Source organism: Rhinolophus sinicus, chromosome 2 (genome assembly GCF_057876585.1).
Source record: "Rhinolophus sinicus isolate RSI-liver-muscle chromosome 2, RSI-T2T, whole genome shotgun sequence".
Classification (NCBI taxonomy): domain Eukaryota; kingdom Metazoa; phylum Chordata; class Mammalia; order Chiroptera; family Rhinolophidae; genus Rhinolophus; species Rhinolophus sinicus.
Genome location: NC_142502.1, coordinates 19,443,363 through 19,455,603, shown reverse-complemented (window position 1 = coordinate 19,455,603; position 12,241 = coordinate 19,443,363). Strand labels below are relative to the sequence as shown.

The 12,241-nt window shown below is 36.8% G+C and overlaps 1 protein-coding gene across 16 annotated transcripts in view; it reads right to left on the bottom strand.

Moving 5' to 3' along the window:
• The window catches only part of PLAGL1 (PLAG1 like zinc finger 1), a 105,461-nt gene that overhangs the window by 30,052 nt on the left and 63,168 nt on the right, over positions 1–12,241 (bottom strand). The window lies entirely within an intron of this gene.

Here is a 12,241-nt window from a genome sequence, read left to right as displayed (position 1 = left end):
ATATACAGAATATGAGTTCAGGAAAGCCAGGATCAAAAGTTACTCTCCGTCAACATGCCATAGTGGCATATTCCAACATTCCAAAGGCACACCTTTAAGTTCTTAAAGGATTTTCAGTTTAGAGGGAGTACAGCGATGTGATTAAGAGCAGGAGGGGCTGTGGGGCCAGAACACCTCGAGTCTAATCCAGGAGCCACCTGGAGCCACTTAGAAACCTCATGCAATCTGTTTAATCTCTCTCTGCCTCAGCTTCCTCGACTGTAAAATGGAGATAGTAAACGTACCCACAGCACAAGAGCCTTTTGAGAATTAAATGAGCTAATGTGAGGAACGTACTTAACATGGTGCCTGATAAGCAAGGAGCACGCGTATATTTGCAATTATTGTCCAGAGACCCCAATTCAAGTGAAAATGCCTCACAGCCTCAGGCAGAAATCAGATGATGGACCTTTTTTTAAAAAGTGTCACTAAGAACATTATCTCTTGAGAAACACGTGCCTGAGCAGGGCTGAGGGTGAAGTGGGAATGAGGGGAGGAGGATTCGAAGGCGCAAGGAAAGGCCACTAAAAGGCCCCAAAACAGAAAAAGAAAAACAAACGAAAAAGCCCAAAAAGCAAGAACACCTTTGCTTACCTCCATTTCCCCCACCTCCTCAAAAACAAGGCTACCACTAAAAGGAGAAGCCTAGAGGGCAGAACTTATTGACAGTAAGCACACCCAGTAAAGGTAATGTGCAATGAGTCTATATTTCAGAATAGTCTTTCTTACAATTCAGTCTAATCCATAAGGAGGATGTCCCCCTTTCAGTGACTAGATAAGCCTCCCCTGGGGGTTGCTTTATGTGCTCAGTCTGGATGGACAGGAAGCCTTCAAAGGAGGGAAGTATCTGGTATCTTTCTACTGGATAGTTTGTTTATGGAAAAAAACATGCACATAAATACAGAGACCTAATATATGTTGATCTCTAAATCTATTTATTTTGAGGGCTTGACTCTTAAATTCTTCACGGCTATTACAGCAGTCTTATCAGTCCTGAGAAAAAGTCTCTTTGATGGAAGACCATGTAGTTGAAATTATCTGATTCTGTAAACATAGCAAGAACACAGTTTTTACCTGCAGTCACTTCCTTGGCTTGTGTGTAATTCTTTCTATCAATGCAGACAAAGATATGCCTCACCTCTAACAGCTGAAACATCAAATGGAAAAGTGTGGTTTGATTTCTTTTCCTTCCACCCTCTGCCCCTCCCGACTTTGGTATGATGTCACATGAAATTACTTCCAGAAAACTGGAAGGACTGAGCAGCCAAGTTATAAAACCTAAGTGCTATGCTTATTGCTTTCTTATCTACAACTTAATACTGATGGGGGCAAGAGTCTATCAATGATCAAGGCCATAGTAATTTTCCTGTTTTGTGAGGAATCTGAAATCTCCGGAGAATCACAACCTGCTGAATCCCGTTTGTATGAGCCATGCAAACCCCCATTCCTCCACAAGACTGCTACCGCAACTCACAGATTTGTAAACCTGTATTTTAAATTTCATCCCTATCTTTAATCAAAACAGAAACCAGATTTCTTTAAAACTAATCTTGTGGTAAAAATAACATGGAGAGTAAAATATTAGCAAGTTCCTGTACTTGTGTGCTTACTTACCTTCCCCCCTCCACATTTTCTAAAATTTTCCATTATAATTTTAAGATGTTATTTTCCCAAAGAATGTTGACAACTATTTCCCACTTAAAGTTCTGGTTTAAAAAGAAATAGGTTTTAACTTGAGAATAGCTCAGTAACTGGGCTTGGCCTGGGGTCCGTCCTGTGAAATCACAGTAGATGGTGCTTTAGAATCAGAATTGCCCTTATACTTTTCACTGAGAAGTGAAGGTGTTTGTTTGCTTCCTTTGATAAGGGGTTCAGCACATACAGAGGTGGTAAATCTGGTTAAAGAAATTGTCAAAGGATGTTTTCTTTTGCGTTAATATTACATTATAGAATTAAATCATGTGAAAGGGGAGCTTTATCCATCTCAATCACTAAATCTGGTTAAGTGAAAGTCTACAAAACTCTAAATTAAAAGCTTTTTCATCTTCTTACTGAAAATATCTAAAGACTGTGTTAAGATTTATTTTTAGGAAGGAATATTAGAGAGGAGACCTTGGCTTTGAAAAGGACAATGCCATGCACTTTTATGCCTCCCGATCAGAGGCTGATGGACTGCCCTGCAAAGTTGCCAAATCAAAAAAAAACAACAAAAAAACCCCACAAAAAAACAAAAAACAACAACAACAAAAAACCTGTTTAATAATTCTCCATAAAGGAAAGATTGTTGTTGTTTTTTAAAGCTATGGTACCAATCAGGTAACAATAGATCAATCAGGTTTTCCTAAAATGGGGTATTTGCCGTTGAAGCCTGGATAAGTAATTACATTCACAGTAACGTACAGGGAGCTATCAATCCCCATTCATTCAGCACCCATTCACTTAGCCAAAAGCTTTTTTGGGCTTGGACATATAAAAATGAATACGACACAGCTGCTTTACTTCCAACTAAAAGAATACACCTAAACAAAGATCTTCGGGGCAATGTGTTAAGTGGTGTAATAGAGGTGTGCACAAAGGGCTGGAGGCCGAAGGAAGAAGCCATAAATTCTTTCTGGGAAATCAAGCAAGTGAGGGGAGATGGAAAAGAAAGTATGGTGATGTTTCCTTATGATAAACTCAAGACTTTTTCCTTACTCTGTTCTCAAAAGTAAGGCAATAATTTTAGGATTTATGAACTGTTCTAATTGCAAATGCTATATTGGTCTGTTAGCCATTTTCATTTATGTTTGATACAGACTTTCAGTTAAAACATCCCAAGAAGGTAAGTTTATAAAAATAAATGTATTATCGTAATCATCCCATGAACACATATGATCCAGAACGACATTAATAACTAGCATTCGTGAAAGATACAAACGTCAAAGACGTAATGAAACATAGGTGAATGAAAGACACAACTCTAGAGACTTAGTGTTATTATATTAATAATGCTTATTTTAAATATCACTTGTTTTCTTAAGGCAAAAATAAAAGAATCACCTGATTATATCATGGTTAATATTTGTCTTCCTCTACTTCTGTGTTTAAAAAAAGAAGGAGGGTGTTGAATCAACTTCTACTTAACATCATTTATTATGCATACCATATTCCTACTTATAACATAGTTGTGACAGAACCTCCATTGTTCATTACACACTAGCCCCAAACTTGAGTAATTCTAATGTAAGCATGAGAAACCACCGTCTCCTTTGGGGTGAATTTCCAAATTCCTCTGTGTTAAATTGAGGTCTAATTTTCCTTGTGCCTGGTTTTCACAAGAAGGTCCATTCCTCCCCATGTGCTCCTTTTCAGCTGTCAATAAACAGAGGCAGTGAATTCCCCAACGGCTTCACAAAGCTAGTTAGGCAGAGCCATTCATTCCTTCAGGAAAACAGGGCATTGATTTCAGCGAGTTCCCAGGGAGCAGCTGCAACAAAGAGATCAAAGGCCCACCTCTCTTTCCCTCCATTGCTTTCATTAGGCCAGGCCCAGACAAACAGCGACAGGTTTCCTTGAGACAAGGAGAGGGCCCGGAGACCACCTCATGGTTCAATTCAAATTCATCCGTTTCCTACATTCCAGTGACAGTCCAGAATGCTAACCATGACAAACCAGCACAATCGCCCGGCATAATATACTGCGCGCTAGTTCATCCAAGGTCAGAGGGAGAAAACAAGCACCAAGGGAAGTCCTCGCTTCTCGGGCCTGCTGAGCCTCAATGGCCCCCTGACATTCCATAAATAAACTTCGCTTGCTCACTCTCCCTTTCTTTTTCCATCCTGCAATCCCACAAGTGATGGTCTCACTTAATCTGCAATTTCTTTTTTGTCACCGTACCCCAACTACGGGGACACTTTATTCTCAGTCTAACAGTTGTACTGATGAGAGGAGTGTGGCTATAGGTGCAGTCCTTATTGGCTCCCACCCAGTGAACTCGGAGGTGTGATGAATCTAGAGCTGTGATTCCTAGGGCTACCCTCAGGGCTGATCTCCAGGGAAGGCCGCTAGACCTAAAGAAAGAGTCCGTTTGCGTAAATTCTGTTTGCAAAACAAAACCGTGACCAGAGATAGAACAGTTAGCTTTTTGATTTGAGCTACGTAATCACCCAAACTGGTAATCCAAGCTCCTAAATGACAGTCTGTGTGTGAATGAGCTGTGTGTGTGTTTGTGGGAGTGAGGAGGGGCTAGGAAAGAAAATGGATTACCCTGATTGGTTATGTACACTGAACAGATGTAATTAAAAGATTTCCAAGGTCTCCACTGAATTCTGAACTGCTTCTTTGACACAACCTCCATGAAAACCTGTAACAAAATGTGTTCATTTTATCGTGCTCCACTCCATTTCTGTTTCTAATCCTGAGTCAACATGGGAATAGATGGGTTAAGTTTCAAAATTCCTAAACCAAAAAGAAAATAAACAACATTGGAATGAAAGGTATGGAGAACTCATTCCCTGACACAGAATATAACCTCCCCACGTGCCCATCTTTTGAGCTTCAGGACTGACCTGGGAGCTCCTGTCACCATTTGACAGCCAAAGACACCATTTTGTATAGCGTGCTGAACAGCCCTCAAGGAGAAGACTTACACCTACTGTCAGGTTGGGACAGAAATGAATTTGAAAATACAGAACTCTAAGCTGCATAGAAAATGTAGCTTCTTAGTAGGTGCAGTGGGACAGTTATAGTAGGAAGCTTAAAGCTGATTCTGGCACTGGTCCATTTTGGGCCTCTCTATCTTCCTAGTCTTCCATAACGGAGACAGAACCAGCAACCAGCTGACATACAGTTTATTAATTTCTGGTTTTGAATGAGGAAAATAGGCTCGAGAGGTAAAAAACTGATTGGCCAAAGTCACAGAATAAGTAGCACAGTAAACTTTAAGTATTTTGTCTAAATCTCATCCTGTTTCCATTGTACAGAGGTACCATGTATGCATATAATTATTCACTGAGGTTTTCTCACCACAGTTATATTAAACAAGTAATCAAAATCTATTTCTAAACTCAATGCATTGCAGCACTCATTCCAAGACGTAGTGTATCGACTCTGGTGTCAGATCCATATTTAAAATTTAGTGTCACCTTTTAGTAGTTTTGTAAATCACGCAATTAACTATTATCAGAACCTCAGTTTCCTCATCTATAAAATATGAATAATAATACCTTTTCTCATAGGGTTTGTGAAGGATAAAATTAGATAACCTGTATAAAGCCCACTTAAGGCTACTTCTAATTCTACAGTTCTCTGACGTTAAAAATACTGCTCATTCTTGTATTGCATTATATACTATATAATACATCATTTTAAATGTGTGTGTAAATCTATAGCCTCTTAACATGCAAAATATTTTTATTCCTTTAATACCATCTGTCTCAGAAATTAATAGTTGGAAAGAAACCTTAAGAATATGTGGGGGAACATGTCTTGCTAAAGAAACAGCCTGTAGCTGGGGAAGTCTGATGGTTATCTCTTTCCTATGAAGAGCTAACAGCTACCCTTTTATAACCACCCCTAATGGTTTTTCCAATAACATGAAACAAACATGTTTTTTAACAAAAGCATTCAGATATTTGAAGACAATTTTAGAAATTCCTTATATTGAGCTATTAATTTGAGACTGTTCTTTTATAGGAACATAGTGCTATAAATTTCCCTCTAAGCACTGCTATAGTTGCATTCTAGTTATCTGGAAATAAGTTTTCATTTTCATTCAGTTCAAAATACTTTCTAATTTCCCTTTTCATTTCTTTTTTGTCACATGGGTTATTTGGTAAAATTCACCAGTGCAACCATTTGAGTCTAGTGTTTTATTTTTTAAAAGTTTTGCTGGTGTTGTTTTGTTTTACTATTAATTTGATTTCTTTAATTGATACAGGGCTGTTCAGGTAATCTATTTCTCAAATGAGTTTTGGTGTTTTGTATATATCTTTCTAGGAATTAGTCCATCTCATCAAATTTATCAAATTTGTGGGCAGGGATTGTTAGTAGTATTCCCTAATTATCCCTGTAATATCCAGTAGTCATGGCCCCTCTTTTATTCCTGGTATCAGTATTTTATGTCTTCTCTCTTTGTTGGTTAGTCTGGCTAGAGGTTTATTATTTTACTGATCTTTTCAAAGAACCAGCTTTTCGTTTTGCTGATTTTCTCTACTGTTTTCCTATTTTCAATTTTGTTGACTTCTCTAATTTTTATCATTTACTTTCTTTTGCTTGCTTTAGGTTTAATTTCCTCTTCTATCTCTAGTTTCATAAGGTGGATACATTAGGTTAATGATTTTAGATTTTCTTTCCTAATACATAAATTTAATGCTATAATTTTCCCTCTAAGCACTGGTTTAGCTGCATCCCACTCATTTTCATAAACTGTATTTTCATTTTGTTTAAAATTTTAATTTTTTCATGAAACTTCTTTCACCCATGGGTTTTAATTTCCAAAGATGAGAAATTTCCAGCTTTCTTTTTGTTATTGATTTCCAGTTTAGTTCTGTTGTAGTCTGACAATATATTTTGTATGATTTCTATCCTGTTAAATTTAAGGTGATTTGCATGGCCTAGAATGTGCCCTGGGTTAGTTGAAAGTGTGCTGTTCAGTCATAAGCTATTTTACCAGATACCTTTCTGTTCTAACTTAATTCCATTATGGTTAGGGAACATTCTTTATATGATTTAAATCCTTTTAAATTAATTAACTTGTTTTCTTATCCAGAATATTGTCTATTTTGATAAATGCTCTGGGTGCACTTGAAAAGAATGTGTTGTTGGGTAAAATGTTCTATAAATGTCAATTAGGTCCAGTTGGTTGGTAGTGCTGTTCGAGTCTTCTGTTTCCTTAGTGATATTCTATTTACTTGATCTATCATCTATTGAGAGAAGGGTGTTGGAATCTCACTATAATAGTGAATTTGTCTATTTCTCCTTGTGTATACTGAAACTCTATTATTAGGTGCATGAACATTTAAGATTATGTCCCCTAGATGACTTTACTACTTTATCACTATATAAGAACCTTCTTTATTCCTGGCAATATTCTTTGCTCTAATTTCTACTTTGTCTGATATTAATATAGCAATTCCAGTCTTTTTCCCCCCTAAATTAGTGCTAAAATATATATTGTTTTCCATCTTTTAGCTTATTACCTATCTGTATCTTTATATATGTGAAAGGCATTTTTTGCAAGCATCATATAGTTAATTCTTGTTTTTTCAAAAAATTCTGACATTTGTCATTTAACTAGAGTATTTATACCATTTATACTTAATGTGATATTGACACGGTTAGGCTGAAATGTAGCATCTTGCTATTTGTTTTGTATTTGTCCCATCTGTTCTCTGTTCCCCCTTTCCTTTTCTTTTTCCGCCTTCTTTTGGACTGTTTTCTGATTTAATTTTACCTCTTTTGGCTTATAACTCTGTGGTTTGATGTTTGAGCAGTTGATTTAGTGTTTATAATCATATCCTTAATACAAAGTACCTTCAAGCACTATTATACCTCTTAACATATAGTATAAAAACTTAATGATTTTATATTTCAATTTTTCCCCTCCTGACCTTGGTGCAATTATTGTTGTACATTTCACATGTTATAAACCCCAACTCCATTGTTACTATTTTTGTTAAACAACCAATTATCCTCCTTAAAAGATTTAAATTTTAAAAATCTTGTAGATTTACCTAGATGGCTACCATTTCTGGTGCTCTTTTTCTCCACCTGGTATTGTCCTTCTTCCTAACATTTTCAGTAGTGTAGGCCTAATGGTGATGTATTCTTTCAACTTTTGTATGCTTGAAAAAGTCTTTATTTCACTATCTTTTTTGAAGTGTGTTTTTATTAGCTATAGATTCTTAGGTTGACAGTTTTTCTTTTATTACTTTAAAGATGTTACTCCATTATCTTCTGGATTGTACTGCTTTTGATGAAAAGCCTAATGTCATTCTTTGTTTCTCCAAATTTATGATGTCTTTGTTCTCTGCTTTAAAATCTTCCATTTGTTATTGGTTTTAAACTATTTGATTATGGTGTGCCTTGATGTGATTTTTCTTTTTCTTTTTCTTTTTTTTTTTGTACTTGCAAGATATTCATTGAGCTTCTGAGGTATGTGGGCTTATTGTTTTCATCAAATATAGCAAACTTTCAACCATTATTTCTTTAAATGTTTTTTCTGTTCCTTCCTTCCTTTGAAGACTCCAATTACACATATATTTGGGTGACAGAAGTTATCCCACAGCTCACTGATAAGCTATTCTGTTTACTCAGTTTGTGTGTGTGTGTTTTAGTTTGTATAATGTCTATTGGAGCGTTTTCAAGTTCAGGAAATCTTGCTTCCTGCAACTACTTGTAGACTACTATTAATCCTATCCAGTGTTTTTCATCTCAGATGTTTGTGTTGTCTCTAAAAGATCAATTTGGATCTTTTTGTAGCTTTATGTCTATTCTTAACAAACATTATGCTATCTTTCTACATGGAACACAGTGATAATAACTGTTTTAATATCTTTGTTTAGTATATGTTTATTAAAATCTTATTAATTCATTTAAATGAAATCTATTAAATTTCTTCATTAATATCTTTATTAAATCTATGTCATTTCTGAGTCTATTTCTATTGATTGATTTTTCTCTTCACTGTTGAATCTTCCTGCTTCGTTGCATACCTGGTAAATTTTGATTGAATACTAAGGCACTGTGTACTTTACCTTGTTAGGAGCTGGATATTTTGTATTTCTTCAAATATTCCTGAGCTCTGTTCTGGGAGTTAAGCTACTGGAAACAATTTGACTCTTTAAACCTGCAAACTATACCCCACAGGTTAAATCTGGCCCACAGCCTATTTCTATAAAAAAAGGTTTATTTGAATACAGCCATTCCATTCATTTACATATTGTCTATGGCTGCTTTAACATTACAACGACAGAGCTTAGTAGTTACAAGAGAGATCATATGGCCTGCAAATCCTAAAATATTTTCCATTTGGCCCTTTAAAAAAAAGTTTTATGATCCCTCTTTAATGGCTTATTTTAAGATGTTTTTAGGAAGGAGCAAAGTAACCTTTATTCTAGGACGAATTTTGCCTCACTACTGAGGCAATACCCTTCTGATACTCCATCTAGTGTCACTTGTATTAGAACGTTTTTCTACTCTGAATGGTGGGGTTAACACACTTCCCAGCCATATGAGCTACCTTTCCCTTTCCAGTGGTTCTTTTCCCAGCCTTGGGTAGTTCTCTTACATGCATGCACTAATCAGCACTTGCTGAAGACTCCAGGGGAACTCTCTGAAGAGCTCAAGTGTTCTCTTTGTGCAACTCTCTCTTCTCTGGTACCCTGTCTTGCAAATTCTAGCTGCCTCAGCCTCCCTGAACTACTAATTCTATCCCCTCAATTCAAGGTGATCACTGGGCTGTATTTGGTTCTCCTTCTTACACAAGGGCACATCATCTGTTTCCCTTCTCTCGGGGTTCACCTCTTATGCTGCTTGTTGCCCAATGTCTGAAAACCTTTGTTTCATATATTTTATGGAGAGCTTTCTCCCTCTCTATCTTTCTTCCTCTCTCTCTCTCTCCCTCTCCCCCTCCCTCCCTCCCTTTCTTTGTTTTTTGTTTGTTTGTTTGTTTTGTTGTTGTTGTTTTTTGGGGCTGTTCAAGGCAGGAGAACAAGTCCAGTTCTTGTTACTACATCATGGCTGGACGTCATGGTGGAAGTCTCCTCAGTATCAAATTCCATGTCCTTATACTTGCTTTATACTTAGAAGTAAATACTGACACATCTATATTATCTCACTTCATTTTGTCCACTTTGGTGAGATGTAGAGATTACCTAAAAGCTCAAAAAATGCAAAAAGTGACTTGCTGGGTCACATTACAGAGCAGCCCATGTCTCCTAGTCGTGTTCTCTTCCATACATATACATATATATTTAATTTTACTATATATGATATACATAATAAAAGATTGTCTTCTCTATAAAGTACATTGTAAAATTGTTTATTACTAGTACCTCAAGCTTGTAATACTAAGCAATATAGAATTAGTTAAAAGGTTAATAGTTACTGAATGTTGCTAATGGCCAGGTCTATCACCTCAATTAATTCTCATAAATCTCACAGCTATTATTTCAATTTCATAAATGACAAACTGTGGCTAAGAAAGGGTTCATTAACTTGCTCATAGTCATGTACTTACTGGCATTACAGCCAGAATTCAAGCTAGGTTGTGCTTGGTTCTAAAACTTGTGCTCTCAACCATGCTGTCTGCTCCCTAATTTATAGCCCTTAGAGAGTTTCTGGAACTAAATTCTGAAAGAACATTCTAAGTCCTCTATAACAAAATGGTATTAGGAACCATTTACTAAAAGTATCAAGATCTATTCATTTTTTTACCAAGAACTTGAAAAAAGAGTTTTTTACCAAAAACTTTTACCAAGTACTAGTTTTAGTACTAACACCTTTTTTTAAATAACCATACTTGTTACTTTTCTGTCTCCCTGCACTGGCTAGAACTTACACAACCGTGTTAGCAGACATCATGTCACTACTCCTGATTTTGGTGTAAATGTTTGTGGGTTTCGCTGTTAATAAGAAATGTGCTAATGTTGAAAACAAATATTTGGTACCACTATAATAAAGTAGTATTCCTAAGGTATTACCAGAAATGGGTGCTAAATGTTATTAAATGCTCCATGGGACTCTGAGTTCAAACTTTAAAAAAAGTATTGATATCATGTAGTTTATATATAAGATTCCCAAATACTGAATAATCTTTGTACTCTTGGGGGTAAGTCCTATTGGTCACAGTAGACAGTTCTTTTTAAAATCTTATTTGCAGATTTTTATATTTATTCTCATAACTAACAGGTAAATATTTAAAAATGTTTGAGCTGGGCCGGCCCGGTGGCTCAGGCGGTTAGAGCTCCGTGCTTCTAACTCCGAAGGCTGCCGGTTTGATTCCCACATGGGCCAGTGGGCTCTCAACCACAAGGTTGTCAGTTCAATTCCTCGAGTCCCATAAGGGATGGTGGGCAGCGCCCCCTGCAACTAAGATTGAACACGGCACCTTGAGCTGAGCTACCGCTGAGCTCCCAGATGGCTCAGTTGGTTGGAGCGCGTCCTCTCAACCACAAGGTTGCCGGTTCAACTCCTGTAATGGATGGTGGGCTGTGCCCCCTGCAACTAGTAATGGCAACTGGACCTGGAGCTGAGCTGCGCCCTCCACAACTAAGACTGAAAGGACAACAACTTGAAGCTGAATAGCACCCTCCACAACTAAGATTGAAAGAACAACAACTTGACTTGGAAAAAAGTCCTGGAAGTACACACTGTTCCCCAATAAAGTTCTGTTCCCCTTCCCCAATAAAATCTTAAAAAAAAAAAAAGTTTGAGCTGGCTATTAGGTTTTAATGAGGGTTGTATAAGCCTCTTTATCTTTCTGAGCTATGAAAATTATATAGCATGGAAGTAATTATTGCATAACTGTTAGGAAGACTGTATCAGTCAAACAGAAAAGCAAACTGGATTAAACCAACCTTCGTTATAGTCTTACACACCAAAAGTTTATCTGTGTACAACTTTATATAGCATTCTGTTAAAATTTTCTGATTGTCCTCTGTATCTGCTCTAATATTCTTCTTGTATTAATTATTGTCACAACGCATTAATAACTTGGTATGTTAACTATTCTGAGATTAGAATTCTAATAGTGATAGTCTTATTCATTATATTATTATAGTGTATGCCTGTATAATGCAGTGCTTCCTAATGTCATTATAGTGTATGGCTGTATCTATCTTTTGTCTAATGGTCTGTTAAAAGCGAAGAGGATCCACAAAAAGATATGAAGTATTTCCCGACTGCCACCTCCAGTCAGAAAAATCACAGTCCCGGGGTAAAAGTCCCGTTGGCCTGGCTTGGACCACATGCCCATCCAGAACAAGGATACCAGAAGGCAGAAGGATAGGACACAAAGATTGCCTCAACTTGAGTCACTTACCCATCTCTGTGGCCAGGATGCAGCAAGAAAAGAATGACATGTTAGGCAAAGCCAGTAAGTATCCCTTTCCCCATCCCACATTCCCATATTTGTGAACAAAACACAAAAAGATTTGTACCCTCATGGAGCTCATCTTCCAATGAAGGGGAGACAAACAAGGAAAACATATTACAGATGGTG